At 38.4% G+C, this 14138-nt stretch overlaps 1 non-coding gene across 1 annotated transcript; it reads right to left on the reverse strand.

The window, feature by feature from the left end:
* Positions 1–6480: 6480 nt before the first annotated feature.
* On the reverse strand, positions 6481–6587 carry LOC147920410 (small nucleolar RNA R71). Its single transcript, XR_015591834.1, has one exon. It is a non-coding gene; the product is annotated as a small nucleolar RNA R71 (small nucleolar RNA).
* Between the last annotated feature and the right edge of the window lie 7551 nt (positions 6588–14138).

A 14138-nucleotide genomic window follows, 5' to 3' on the forward strand; every position in this document is an offset into this window, starting at 1 on the left:
TTTGTGTTTCATATGGTGGATTGGCCTCATCAGTCTCCGGTGGTGTCGTTCTTTTCCTCTTAGTCGTTGAGATGATTGTGATTAAGTTTGGCCTAAAGATGATGGTTCATCAAATCTTTATTTGATCCAAACAGTTAGGATGAATAAAAAACAATCACATTCACATACGGTAAGAGTTGAGTTCTTTTGTGGTTAACGATTTTGGTTCAGCCAACACTCTCCCAGAGTGGGAACAGTTTATATATGGTTTGATGGAGTGGATGGATCTTACAATTTCACCCAAAACCATTTTTGAAGGTTTTTTTTGATTCTCCATGACATTCCCAAAACCATTTTGGTAAAGGGATTCAATATAAACTTCTGACATATCAAAAGAAGAGAAGATACCACATGTATTATTAAGCGGCAACGATGTGTAGGGTGCTACAAAAAACATGATTCAAGCAACATATCAATATGTTTTTTTTAATTAGAGTGATGCGAAAAGTATTTTAGAGTTTGTTTGTAGCAAATTTGTTACCAGCTAAATTTAGTCTTCATAACTATTAGGGAGGACTAATTTTGTGGGACTTTGTAACAATCCGTTTCAATTTTTCTGAAACAAAATTGAAACAAATTGACACAAATAAACTTGTTGCAAATTTGTTATGATTTCCTACAACATTACTTTGCTACAACCATATAGATGGAAATATTTTTCCGAAATAATTTTGTAGTAAACATAAATTTGTGACATAAATATGTAAATAAATACAATATTTTCGGTAGCTATACACACCAAAAACTGTATTGCTAGTAGGTAGTATAGTTTTTGAAAAATCAAAACTTTCTTAGGTCTGTTTTGTGAATAAAAGTATGGTGTAAGGTACATATCCATCGACGATTGGAAGAAAGCATATGGTTGTAGTTTATGTATTTACATTTATATTAAAACAAATAATTTGATTTTGTCAAAAACGATTAATAACAACTCATTATCAACGCGTTTAGTATAAATAAGAAGAAAAATAAATAAATTTGTGCTATAATAGGTTGTATTTTGTTGATAAAATGGAAATTGCAACAAAAAAAAAATAAGTATGATATGCAATGTTTTACTATATATGTGGAAAATGAGGTTAGATGAATTAAGAAAGAAAATAATTTTTTGAAAATCAAAATTCTCTCCCAGGCGTCATTTCTGAACCACTCAAATCTTTTGCGTGCTCTAACACTGGTGTAGTCATGGTTCGCTGACGTCGGACATTTTCCCTCAATTGTTGCTCATTTGTCCTCATTTCTGTGGATCTAGCGCTCTTTAAGGAAAGAACCTCCCTTCTTTGTTTCAACTTTTGCTCAAGGATGGCAGAGACGGTTCACCGAATCAAAATCTAGGGTCTCCATGTGTGACACCCCGGTTTCATGGACTTGCGGAGAGTTTAAAAGAATTGATTTGGCCACCTATGTCACTAAAGTGCATTTATCTCTTTGGTCAAGGGTCCTGAGAGAACTCCATAGTTATGCGTGCTTATGTTGGAGTAGTCTTAGGATGGGTGATCTTCCGGGAAGTGACTGTCGGAACTGTGCGAGTGAGGACGAAACACAAGAAAAGATCATGTGGTGATATGTAAGGATGGTAAAAAGTCTTTAAAGCTTCCCAGCCGTAGCAAACCAACCGTCAGATAAAAATTGGCCCATTAAGGAATATGGACCCATGTATTGGGATTGAAAATGGGGTCTACTAAGAGGTGGCAATCGGGGCATTACACCATGCTTGTCTTTGTTAGAGATATCTTCTCGTTGTTTTCCAGTAGATACTTGTAACGCCCGTGTCCCAAAAATTAATATAGAAAATTGGAGTTTATGTTGGAAATCAAGGTGAAGCCAATTTAATGTGAATTGGTTTATTACGCTGGTTGATTAATTAATTAAACTAATAAATGGTTTAATTAACTTTTGGTTTAGCGAATTTTGTGGTTTAATTGAAACAAACAAAGGAAAAACCCTATTCCCGGAAAAGCATGGTAGGCCGCGGGTCTTGGAGGGGATCTGGGGGTGGATGGTCGTCGCCACCGAGAGGGATGAAAGGGGAGAGAGAAGCTCGGTGGTGGTATGAGGAACAGAGGGGATGAGTTCGGTTTGGTGTTAGAGTAAGAGCCATGTTATGTTGTTCGTGTTGGTTGCCTCCGTTTGTGAACCACGAGACTCTCGTTGTGAACAACCTTTGTCTTCGCGTGTCAAGTCTTCATCGGAGGGCAAACCAGTGTTGTTGAAAAGGTATCGGCTACCCCTTAAATCTCGTGTATGTTGTTGTGTTATGTGAGTCGCTGATTTGTGAGTTTGGTGGTTATGGGAAGAGGATCGTATTTTCTTGGTTTCGTGGATTTGTTTATTGGAGTGATCTTAAGAATCGATTATTAAAGTGATTATGTAATCGTAAGAGAGAAAGTGTTTGTCATGATTGTTCTAGTTGCCACCACCGTTATTGTTGTGGTTGGCTCGTGTTTGTAATAGTCAGTGTATGTATTGGCTTACGTTGATCAATGTTTGGGTAAAGAGATAAAAGGCGTAGCGCCTGGTTTGGTGGTGATGTAAGGAGGAGAGGAGTGAGCCGTGTATATTAGTATGTGTATACATGTAAGCATCTCCTTCTCCATAGAGTTGTTTTTGTGTTCGTGTTGTCTTCCGATTCAAGAGGAGGAGAAGCAACGTGAGTTCTAGAGCAAGGGATGTTGTGATGTGGGTGGATGTTGTTATCAAAAAGGAGAGAGAGGCGCGATGGAGTCATGACGGAGATGAGAGAGAGAGACGCTGCGGAGGTGGGGAAGCCTCTTGTGGGTCTGGACAGTCATGTTATGGCTGTGTAAAGCTTCTCTAGTTATGGGAGAACAGAGAAGAGTGAACAGAGCTGAAGAGGAGAAAGAGAGTGAAAGAAGATTGGAGATAAAGGCAGTGTGGAGTAGCCAACTTTGGAGGCTCGCCGGCCCAGATTTTATATTTTTTTCGTAACGGTGATTACACTGGCGTGATCTCCATCAAGTCAAGAGTCCATAGCATTTGAAATAGTTCCATTCGGAGTTGATCTAGAGGAGTTATGTTCGTTGCTTCCTGGACAAGTAATTCGCTGAAACTGTGAAATCTTGGCTAAGTATGAACCCTAGAAACTGTTCTGAGATGGCTCTTTCTAGGCGGCGTTTGGCGGTTCACAACATTTCTGATCGAGACGAAATTTGGTGGGGAGACTCGTGATAGTACGGACTCCATATCCAACGGTGGAACTTCGATTTGAACGGTTAGTTTGTGAATAATTCGAATGTTTATATAAGATTTTGTATGGATTGAATTGTGTTAAACTGTGTTATTGGTTGAACCAACAAGCTCGGTTTGAGCTGAAAGCTCTATAAGCTTATGAAGAAAGATCATGGTGGTTGTAGAACCAAGTTAGAGTTAAGATGGTGAATCGATGAATTCATCGGAGAGGTATATTCGTGGCTGGGCGAAATGAAGTATTCCAGCCCACCTCTCTTATTACTCGGTCGCTAGGGGTGGTTGGTTGTGCGACTCAGTAACTAGATGAGGTGGTGTTTGAAAAACATGTTTAAGTGGCTTGTTTGGGTGGATCATGAAGTGGCCAGTTGGTGGAGTAATTAGAGTCTATAAATGTAAAACGCTTGTGGAGCTGAAGTAGGTTTGTATGATTACTGTTAGTAGCTGCAGAGTATGATATAGTTTGCTCTAGCTAGTATTTGTGGAATTTTTGTCAGAAGCGATTGACGCCGGTTGTCTTGTCAGAATTATGGGGTTCCAGTGAGATTGTTTCCCATGTGTCCGGTGTAAAGATTGGGAATCCGGGTGCGATTGTTTCAAAACTTGTGTCAGTTTTGTCTCTTCTTACCAGCTGATGTTCATATATTTTACCTTGTTTTCCCTTAGTATATTCACATCTTTTGCATGATTTTCTATCTCATTTGTCCACTATTGTATAGCTTTAGAACTGTTTATGCATTAGAGTAGATTTGCATTGCATTTGCATAGTTTCTTGCATAAACAGGTGATTTTGGATCCTAAAGAGCATGGAAGGAATGTTGAAGAAGATTGAAGCTATCAAGTGAAGAAAACAAGGGAGTTAGAGATGAAGAATCAAGGTCCGGAAGTCCACTCGACTGCCCACTCGACCGTGTGCGGAGAAGGACTCGACCGGATGGAAGAAGCAGAAGAAGAGGTCACTCGATCAGGTACTCGACCGAGCATCTGGTCGAGTTGACCGAGCCGCCCTTCTATTTTGTCTTTTAGCCTTTTTAGGACTTCCCCTCCTTTTTCTATATAAAGCCTTGTACATGCAGCCACCAAAGAAAAGAGAGACCACTTTAGAGAAAAAAATCTAGACCTAGTATTTACCCTTTAGGGTATTTTCTACTTTTTTGCTTTTCTCTTATTTTTAGATTCATTAGCCACTTTTGCATTTTTGATAAGAAATATTTGATACTTGTTGGTTCCATAACTTTCAAAGTATTAAGAATTTGAGTTTGATTTCTTCTTCAATATTGTAGATCTTCATCTCATCTTTCTAATAATGCAAGTTTCATTGATTTCTGGGTTTATGACTTTGTTCATCATGTTTTGTGATTGTGAGTAGTGGTTTAGGATCTTAAGGATGGATTAGGATGGATAAGGGTTATGGTTGTTTAGATTTGTCAAGATTGATTGCTTAATATCTCTTCTGGGTTAGATACACTCTATGCTATTCTTATACTGAGAGGGTAAGGGTAGATCTTAAGCTTCTTAGCATCACACCAATGTCTAAGTTGTTAGATAAAGCTAATACTAGAGAATATCATGAAGCATGCTAAGAGATTAAATGTTTACTATGATTTTTGACATTGATGATCTGGTTGTTTAATGCTTGTTTTGATATGTAATAGCTAGTGAGAACTAGGTCTAAGAAGTATCTTTGCTTGATTGTTATTGTCATGAGAATGGATTAACATGTATTAGAAGATCATTGTGTAGAGATAGCTCATTGTTGATTGAGGTTTGTTGACCAATTTAGATAACCATAGCTTGAGTCCATCCCATGAATCCATCATTAGGACCTTTCTTTGTTTATTGATTTCCCTGCTTAATTCCTGTTAATTGCTTGTTGTTTGATTTGATTTTATTTGCTCTGTTTTCAATTTCTGCTCTGTTTCTGTTCATACGTTTTTCAACTCGACCACCCACTCAATCGCACACCCGATCGAGTGCCTGCTCGAGCTCATCCCAGAGTTCTTGTTTATGTTCTGCATCATATCTGTTTCATTTCTGGTTTCATTTCTGTTTAATCATATTCCTTTACTTGCCCTGCATTAGTATAATTTTTGTTCATGTTTAGTTTCATTCCTGCTTTGTTTTATTGTTTACTTTGCATTTAGAATCCTGTCTTAGTTGCTTTACATTCTGCATTTCATAATCATCATTAGGTTGTTAGTAAAAATCATTCATCATATTTGGCTTGAATTAGATAAGTACACACATCCTGATTGTTTGCATCACACTCATTATGGTTTGACATCTTTTATGCTACAACTACATAAGGGTAATTGAAACACCTTGCATCCACCTGTTCATTCATCATCTCTATATTCACATTTATATCATCATCCATCACCACACAAAATAACATGTTTCAATTTGGCGCCATTGCCGGTTTGAGTGTTTGTTTGTGACATTTAGGATTTATACTAGTATAAGATTAAGTTCTATTGCTCCTTTGATCACTATTGATTCAAATTCTTCACCTGCTTGGTTGTTTTGAATCTCAGGTACTAACTCGACATACAACTCAAGCTACCACTCGACCGTCTGCACGATCGAGTACCTGATCAAGTCACAACCCGGATTGAATTCACCTTCACGCCTCAGTCAGCTAGACCTTCAACTCGAGCTTGTGCTCAACCGAGTACCTGTTCGAGTCATTGATCGAGTTCGTCACCAGGTCAGTTGATGCAAACAAGATCCAAGGGAAATCAGAATCTTCAGAGGTACCTTGATCACATCAATCGATTACCAAGAGACCTGAGACATCAGAGAACAGGAATACTCGAAGAACAAGAGAATCAGTTGCTAATGAAGCAACAAAATAATCAAGAGCAAAGGCCAAGGCACATTGGTGCAGGAGATGCTCCCAATACCCATAACCAAAGAGCTAGTATTGTGCCACCTGCAGTTGCCGACAATAATTATGAGATCAAGAGTGGACTGATCTCCATGATTCAAGCCAATAAATTTCATGGGTTGCCAATGGAAGACCCCCTAGATCACCTTGATGAGTTTGACAGAATTTGTGGCTTGACAAAGATAAATGGTGTAAGTGAAGAAAACTTTAAACTCAGGTTGTTCCCATTCTCCCTTGGAGACAAGGCTCATTTGTGGGAGAAGACCCTCCCTACAGGTGCAATCACAACATGGGATGGGTGCAATAAGGCCTTCCTAGCCAAGTTCCTCTCCAATGCAAGAACAACAAGATTGAGAAATGAAATCTCTGGCTTTGCACAAAGAAACAATGAAAGCTTTTGTGAGGCATGGGAGAGATTCAAGGGCTTCCAAACTCAGTGTCCACATCATGGGTTTAGCAATGAATCTCTACTCAACACCCTATATAGAGGAGTCTTACCCAAGATAAGGATGCTTTTGGACACAACCTCCAGTGTAAATTTCCTCAACAAGAATGTAGAAGAAGGATGAGAGCTAGTAGAGAACCTAGCACAATATGATGGGAACTACAATGAAGACTATGATAGATCAGTAAGGTTTGTCTCCAATGATCAAGAGGAGAAGTACAAGAAGGACTTGAAAATGGTCAATGAGAAGTTGGACAAGATCCTATTAAGCCAACAAAAGAACATTCATTTCCTTGCTGAAGAACAGGCTCCAATTCAAGATGGGGATAATGAATTTGCTGAGATTTGCTACATGCAGAATCAAGGAGGGTTCAAAGGATACAATCAGTTCAAGAACAACAACCTTTCCTATAGAAGCACCAATGTAGCAAATCCTCAAAATCTAATCTACCCACCTCAACAACCCCAACAGCAAAACAACTATGCACCCAAACAACAACATCAAGGGTTCCAGCCTCAATTGTGTCCCCCGCAAGGATTTCAGACTAACCAGGGCCAAGAAACAGATTTAAGGGCAATGATGCAACAAATGTTGTTTGGGCAAGCAAATGGGCAGATTGAGGATGCAAAGAAGTTTGCTGAGCTGAACCAAAAGTTAACTTCTCTGTATAATGATCTCAACATCAAGTTTGAAAGTCTGAACTCTAGAGTGAAGTACATGGAAAGCAACATTGCTTCTACTTCAGCCCCCAAGCAGAATCAACTTCCTGGAAAAGCTATTCAAAACTCAAGGGAGTTTACTGCAAAAGCCATTCATCTCTATGAGGAAGCTGTCACTGAGGACAGTGAAGTTCAAGCTGGGGAGGATTTATCACTTATTGAAGCCCAGAGTAAAAATTTCTCACAGCAAACTGAAGTCAGCAAAGCCCTCGACCAGGTGCTCGACCACACACACGATCGAGTACCTGATCGAGTGGAATAAAATTTCAAGCCCAATCGATTCAATTTTGTCTTGCACGATTGAGTGGAGGGAGAAAGAGGTTCAAATTTCAAATTTTAGTCAAGCACTCGACCACGTGGGGTCGAGTGGTGGGGTCGAGTTGCAGCAAAAAGAGAGTCAAAGATTCTCAATTCAAATTTGAATGGTATGGACGATCGACCCTTGTCTCCTTATCCCCTTAGCTTCTTTATATAGAGCTAAACTCGATCATATGTTTCTCACACTCACATTTGCTTAAAACATTCAAAATCTAGCTTAAAATCTCTCTCAAGTTCATCTTCTTGCTCAAGCTTAGTTCTTTTGGTTTTTGGGTTACTAACCTATTAACTTTGAGCTTTGAGTCTATTTCTTTCAGTTCCTTTCTTTCAAATTGTCTTCAAGGTCTACAAGATCATCTCAACAAGCTGCTGATCGCTCTTTGGAACGAAATGATGCACAACTTGCATCAAGAAGACAAGTTGGGGGAAGTACTCGACCACATACTCGAGCAAGCAAACGATCGAGTGCGGGTTCGAGTAGGCGGTCGAGTGGCGTGCCGAGTAAGAAGCATCAACCCATTGAGGAAGATCCAGAGAGAACTGAGAGTGAAGAAGAAATGGAGTTCACTCTTCAAGAACACATAAAGAGGAACAAGACAAAGGGAAAGAGGCCAGCAGTTGATTTTCAACAAGAAGAGGTTAAAAGTGAGAGTGAAGAAGAAGAAGAAGAATTTTGTGGGTTAACTCCAAAACAGCTCTATGAAACTTTCATGAGGATGAGCTTCCAAGGAACAAGATTTCCACACAAGGAAACCATGGAGAAGCTGGGGATTGCTGAAGATGTATAGTATCTATTTGAGAAGTGCAATCTAAACAAGTTCATGGGATTGTGCATGGAAGGGTATAGAGAGGAAAGCTGTGAGTTCCTAGCCACCATCAAGATGCACTTCTACCCAAGGATGGATAAAGACTTAGGAGCTGGTTGCTGTGATTTCACCATCAAGGGAAAGAGATATGAGCTTTCATTCAAGAAGATAGCCAATATCTTTGGATTTGAAGTTGGTAGTCAAAGGACTATGATGATACCAAAGGAAGAGCTATTTTCTGTTTGGGAGACTATTGGGGATAGCAACTTCTACTCATCTTCCAAGACCACGAGTTCCAAGATAAGGAGCCCAGTTTTGAGATACTTCCACAAGGCCCTAGCAAATACATTCTTTGCTAGGAAGGAAACTGGAAATCTCAATGAGGGAGAACTCAAGATTATTGATATGGCCCTTTATGGAATCATCACTCAAGCAAGGGATGGAACCATCATCTTTGGGAGCAGTGTAGAGACTGATCTTGTTATGGTCCTCATTAATCAATTGACCTACTATAGGAGTTGGGTAAGCAAGCTGCACAAGAGAGGATCAGTTGGAGTTCTTACCATTGGAGGCATCATCACTCCAATGCTATTAGCTACCAAGGTACCACTCAAGGGAAAGAAGGTCAAACCAAGATGGATTGACACCAACTACGACCTCGACTCTCATTCTAGCCAAGGAGATGCACCATGGGAAGCACATCTTCAACTTTGAACTTCCAAGACATAGGAAGGCACAACTTGTTCTGCCTAATCAAGCTCTCACCACCATAAGAGAAGGGCTAAACATTGACTTTTGGCCAGCCACTGAGTTTTTGTTTGATGGGACAGCCCAAGTAATAGAAGATCAAGCTGAAGATGTGGAAATGGCTGATGGGGAAGAACAATTTTACTTTGAAGAGTATGAGCCAAATCCAAGGGATAATAGAGGAGTGAGAGAGACTAGTAAGAGGTTGACACTTCTACAAAAGTGGAACAAGTGGCATGGAAAGAACTTGGATAAGCTGAAAAAGAAGATGGGAAGGATGACTAAGTCCATCAAGGGTTTAAAGAAGGAGATTGCTGAATTGAAGAGTGGGAACTCTTCACCAACACCATCTAGCCCTTTGAGGAGGAGTAGCTCAACTAGAGCATTGTCTAGAGTTGAAAACCCAATTTAACCACCTAGGGTTCAATGCATGTAGTCAATTCAGAGGAGGAGAAGTTTAAGTCGCCCAGAACAACAGTCGGCAAGGCACTCGACCGGTTCACTCGAGCAACCACTCGACCGAGCACCTCCAATGCACTCGGCCGAGTACCTGCCCAGACCTCCTTATGGTTTCCCAGCTCCAGCAGGCTATCCCTATGGCCAAGCTTACCCTCCCATCCCTCCCCAATACTTCATGGATCCAGCCCTCGTGCATCAGTACTACCAGCAGCAAGGTCAACAATTTTTCCCACCACCACCCATTCGGCAACCAACTCGACCGACACACTCGACCGGGCACTCGACCGAGTACCAGTCGATGGCCATAGTCGAGTTGCCTCCTTCCCTACCTCAAAATCAAGAACCAAGCTCCAACTACACATTGGATAGCATGAATGAGGATGTGGACAACTTCTTCCACAATCCATAAGGTACCAACATCACCTTTCATTGTAAATACCATTGCATCTATAGTTTTATTTTGTTTTGAGTCTTAAATCCTCTTTCAAATTTCTCTTACACAAGGGACTGTGTAATTTGAGTTTGGGGGAGGGTTTGAGATGACATTTGATGTTGTGTTTTGTTTTCTTATTTCAAATTTTTAGCATAATCATGTTAGTAGTTGCATTTCATCTAAGGCATAGAAAAAACCTACAAATTTGAATTTTTTTGCAAAATTTTTTACAAAAACAGAGTGTTCATGTAGCTTGCATTGCTTATTAGCAACTTATTTAGCATGTTTCATGTAGGATTGTTTCATATCTGCATTAGGGATCTATGATGAGTTTTGCCTTGTTAGCTTGCTTAAATTCACTAAACTAGGATCAATGCCCAAATTAATAGTACTTTGATGCTAGTTGAGTGGTTAGAAGCATAAGGTTAAACCAAGTCTTGAATTCCTGCATTGTATTTGGTCTAAATTGAAGAATGTTGTGATTTGATGCAATTTCCTATTTATAAGAACCTAATATTGACTTGTAATTATCAATTTGTGCATTGCTTAAAACTCATGGATACCATATACATATTTGGATCATCTTTTTCTTTTTACCACTCTTGTTTATCCAAGTAGCTGATTTTCTTATTAAGAATCAGTTTTCCCTACCCGTAACCAACCCTTCTTTCAAGCCATGTTTATTCTTGAGTGTGTAAGGCCTTTTTGTAATTGAGCTTGGTAGAAAGTGTTAGGTTTGAGCGGACAAGAATATTGCTTTTTGTAGTTCTAGTTTGCAATTTTCAAACTAGATAAGACTAGGTGGTTTAATTGTTGGGTTTGAGACTTGGTTGTTTATAAAAAATGAAAAAGAAAAGAAAAGAGAAAGAAAGAAAGAAAAGGTATTAGTCTTTAGGAGGGGAATGTGGTTATGTAAACTCTAGGGAAAGAATGTGATGTATGAGATTGTTAAAGATGGTTCTAGTCAAGGAAAAGAAAGAAAGAAAAGAAGAGTGTAGTAAAAAGCTTTTATGTCATGAGAAATGAGAAGAAAAGGGAATCATAGCAATAAGAAAAAAACATCCATTCCACTAGAGAATTCAAATAAGAAACCTCTCCTAAGGCTTAAAAAGAAAATAGAAAAGGGTACTTGAGAAGAAATGAAGATAAGGGTAGAAATAGGATCATTTGGGTTTAGCGTGATAGGATCAAACACTTTGGTGACTTTTGGGTAGACAAGGTTTTGTTCTTGTATGTGTCGAAGCTGAAGAATCAAGGTCTGGAAGTCCACTCGACCGTGTGCGGAGAAGGACTCGACCAGATGGAAGAAGCAGAAGAAGAGGTCACTCGATCAGGTACTCGACCGAGCACCTGGTCGAGTTGACCGAGCCGCCCTTCTATTTTGTCTTTTAGCCTTTTTAGGGCTTCTCCTCCTTTTTCTATATAAAGCCTTGTACCTGCAGCCACCAAAGAAAAGAGAGACCACTTTAGAGAAAAAAATCTAGACCTAGTATTTACTCTTTAGGGTATTTTCTACTTTTTTGTTTTTCTTTTATTTTTAGATTCATTAGCCACTTTTGCATTTTTGATAAGCAATCTTTGATACTTGTTGGTTCCATAACTTTCAAAGTATTAAGAATTTGAGTTTGATTTCTTCTTCAATATTGTAGATCTTCATCTCATCTTTCTAATAATGCAAGTTTCATTGATTTCTGGGTTTATGACTTTTTCATCATGTTTTGTGATTATGAGTAGTGGTTTAGGATCTTAAGGATGGATTCGGATGGATTAGGATGGATAAGGGTTATGGTTGTTTAGATTTGTCAAGATTGATTGCTTAATATCTCTTCTGGGTTAGATACACTGTATGCTATTCTTATACTGAGAGGGTAAGGGTAGATCTTAAGCTTCTTAGCATCACACCAATGTCTAAGTTGTTAGATAAAGCTAATACTAGAGATTATCATGAAGCATGCTAAGAGATTAGATGTTTACTATGATTTTTGACATTGATGATCTGGTTGTTTAATGCCTGCTTTGATATGTAATAGCTAGTGAGAACTATGTCTAAGAAGTATCTTTGCTTGATTGTTATTGTCATGAGAATAGATTAACATGTATTAGAAGATCATTGTCTAGAGATAGCTCATTGTTGATTGAGGTTTGTTGATCAATTTAGATAACCATAGCTTGAGTCCATCCCATGAATCCATCCTTAGGACATTTCTTTCTTTATTGATTTCCCTTCTTAATTCTTGTTAATTGCTTGCTGTTTGATTTGCTTTTATTTGCTCTGTTTTCATAATCTGCTCTGTTTCTGTTCATACGTTTGTCAACTCGACCACCCACTCGATCGCACACCCGATCGAGTGCCTGCTCGAGCTCATCCCAGAGTTCTTGTTTATGCTCTGCATCATATCTGTTTTATTTCTGGTTTCATTTCTGTTGCATCATTTCATTTCTGTTTAATCATGTTCCTTTACTTGCCCTGCATTAGTATAATTTTTGTTCCTGTTTAGTTTCATTCCTGCTTTGTTTTATTTTTTACTTTGTATTTAGAATCCTGTCTTAGTAGCTTTACATTCTGCATTTCATAATCATCATTAGGTTGTTAGTAAAAATCATTCATCATATTTGGCTTGACTTAGATGAGTATTCACATCCTGATTGCTTGCATCACACTCATTATGGTTTGACATCCTTTATGCTACAACTACATAAGGGTAATTGAAACACCTTGCATCCACATGTTCATTCATCATCTCTATATTCACATTCATATCATCATCCATCACCACACAAAATAACATGTTTCACCAGCCGGTTGTCGCTAGGCCTAGAAAAATTCTCAGGAAATCACAGAATATTTAATCAATCAATTTAAAAAGGATTCAATCAATTAAAGGCGTTCTTGAACTCTAAATTTCATTGTAAAATAAATCAGTTCTCACTGCAAATATTATTTAAGTTTAAAACTAGAAAATCCAAATCTCTTTGTAAAATCGAAGTTAAAAACCAGCTTTGAAAACAAGTTTAATTTGTTCACAAATCACAAAATCAAATATCTTTGTAAAAATTAAATTTGTTCTTCAAAGGTTTTTGTGAGAAAAATAAATTATATTCTCATATCAATTTATTTTCCTTTGTTATTAATTCTAGGTGATCAATCAAAAATTAATGTGAAGAAAGAAGATAATGAATCCTACTCAATAATCAATTCAATAAACCATGAAATTCCTAGTGAGAAACCTTAACCTAACAAGCAGATTACTTAGATATAATCAATGAAAAACACATCATAAGCTGAATAAATTGCAATCAAACTCAAAAGAGAAAATAAGAAGTTTAGAAATCTTCTCTCTACAGGGAGTTGAGATCTTTCTCTCCCAAAAGCTCTCAAAATCTCTGTCAAAGGTTGCAGCAAAAATTGAAGCATAAGGGTTTCTAAAACCTAAAAAGTATATATATATATATGCCTAAAACCTATCGGTGACTAATGTTGCAATTAGGGAAAACTTTGGGGAACTTTATAAATCTTCAAACTTCAGAAACTCACTTGTCTTCGTTTGTGATTACCTGTTCGACCGACACCAAGGTGGTGTCGGTCTATACCAACACTCAACTTTGATTCCAACTTGATCGCCTTGTTTGTTTTGCTCCAAAAATCATCCAATATGCTCCATTATCCTCCTATCCATGCCAAATAATTCCTAATCTTAAAAAGACTCCGAAAAACTTTAAAAAGCAAATCAAAAGACACTAAAAACATACTTATATCATGGTAAAAAAATGTAAAAACCATGATATATCAGTCTTGCAGCATTCCTCTGTTATGTGTCTTGCCTCTGTCGCTTTCCTCTCTATGGCCACCACTATTAACTTCTCTGCTCAAGTAATCTTCTTGTGGTGGACCTCCAGCAATTTGGAGTCTCCTTTGGTGAATTCGGCCTATTTCATCTACAAGTGCTCAATGCTTTCGTCTAATCGAATCTCTTTGTCTTCTCGATCTGGTGTTAATTTTCGGTCAAGGTGCTTGCGTTGGACCGTGCTGCTTCGCGTGGAAACTCCTCCTCCGTCAGTTGTTGTCATGGTCCTCTA

The sequence above is a fragment of the Camelina sativa genome, chromosome 19, assembly GCF_030686135.1.
Source record: "Camelina sativa cultivar CO46 ecotype springtype chromosome 19, ASM3068613v1".
NCBI classification, from domain to species: Eukaryota; Viridiplantae; Streptophyta; class Magnoliopsida; order Brassicales; family Brassicaceae; genus Camelina; species Camelina sativa.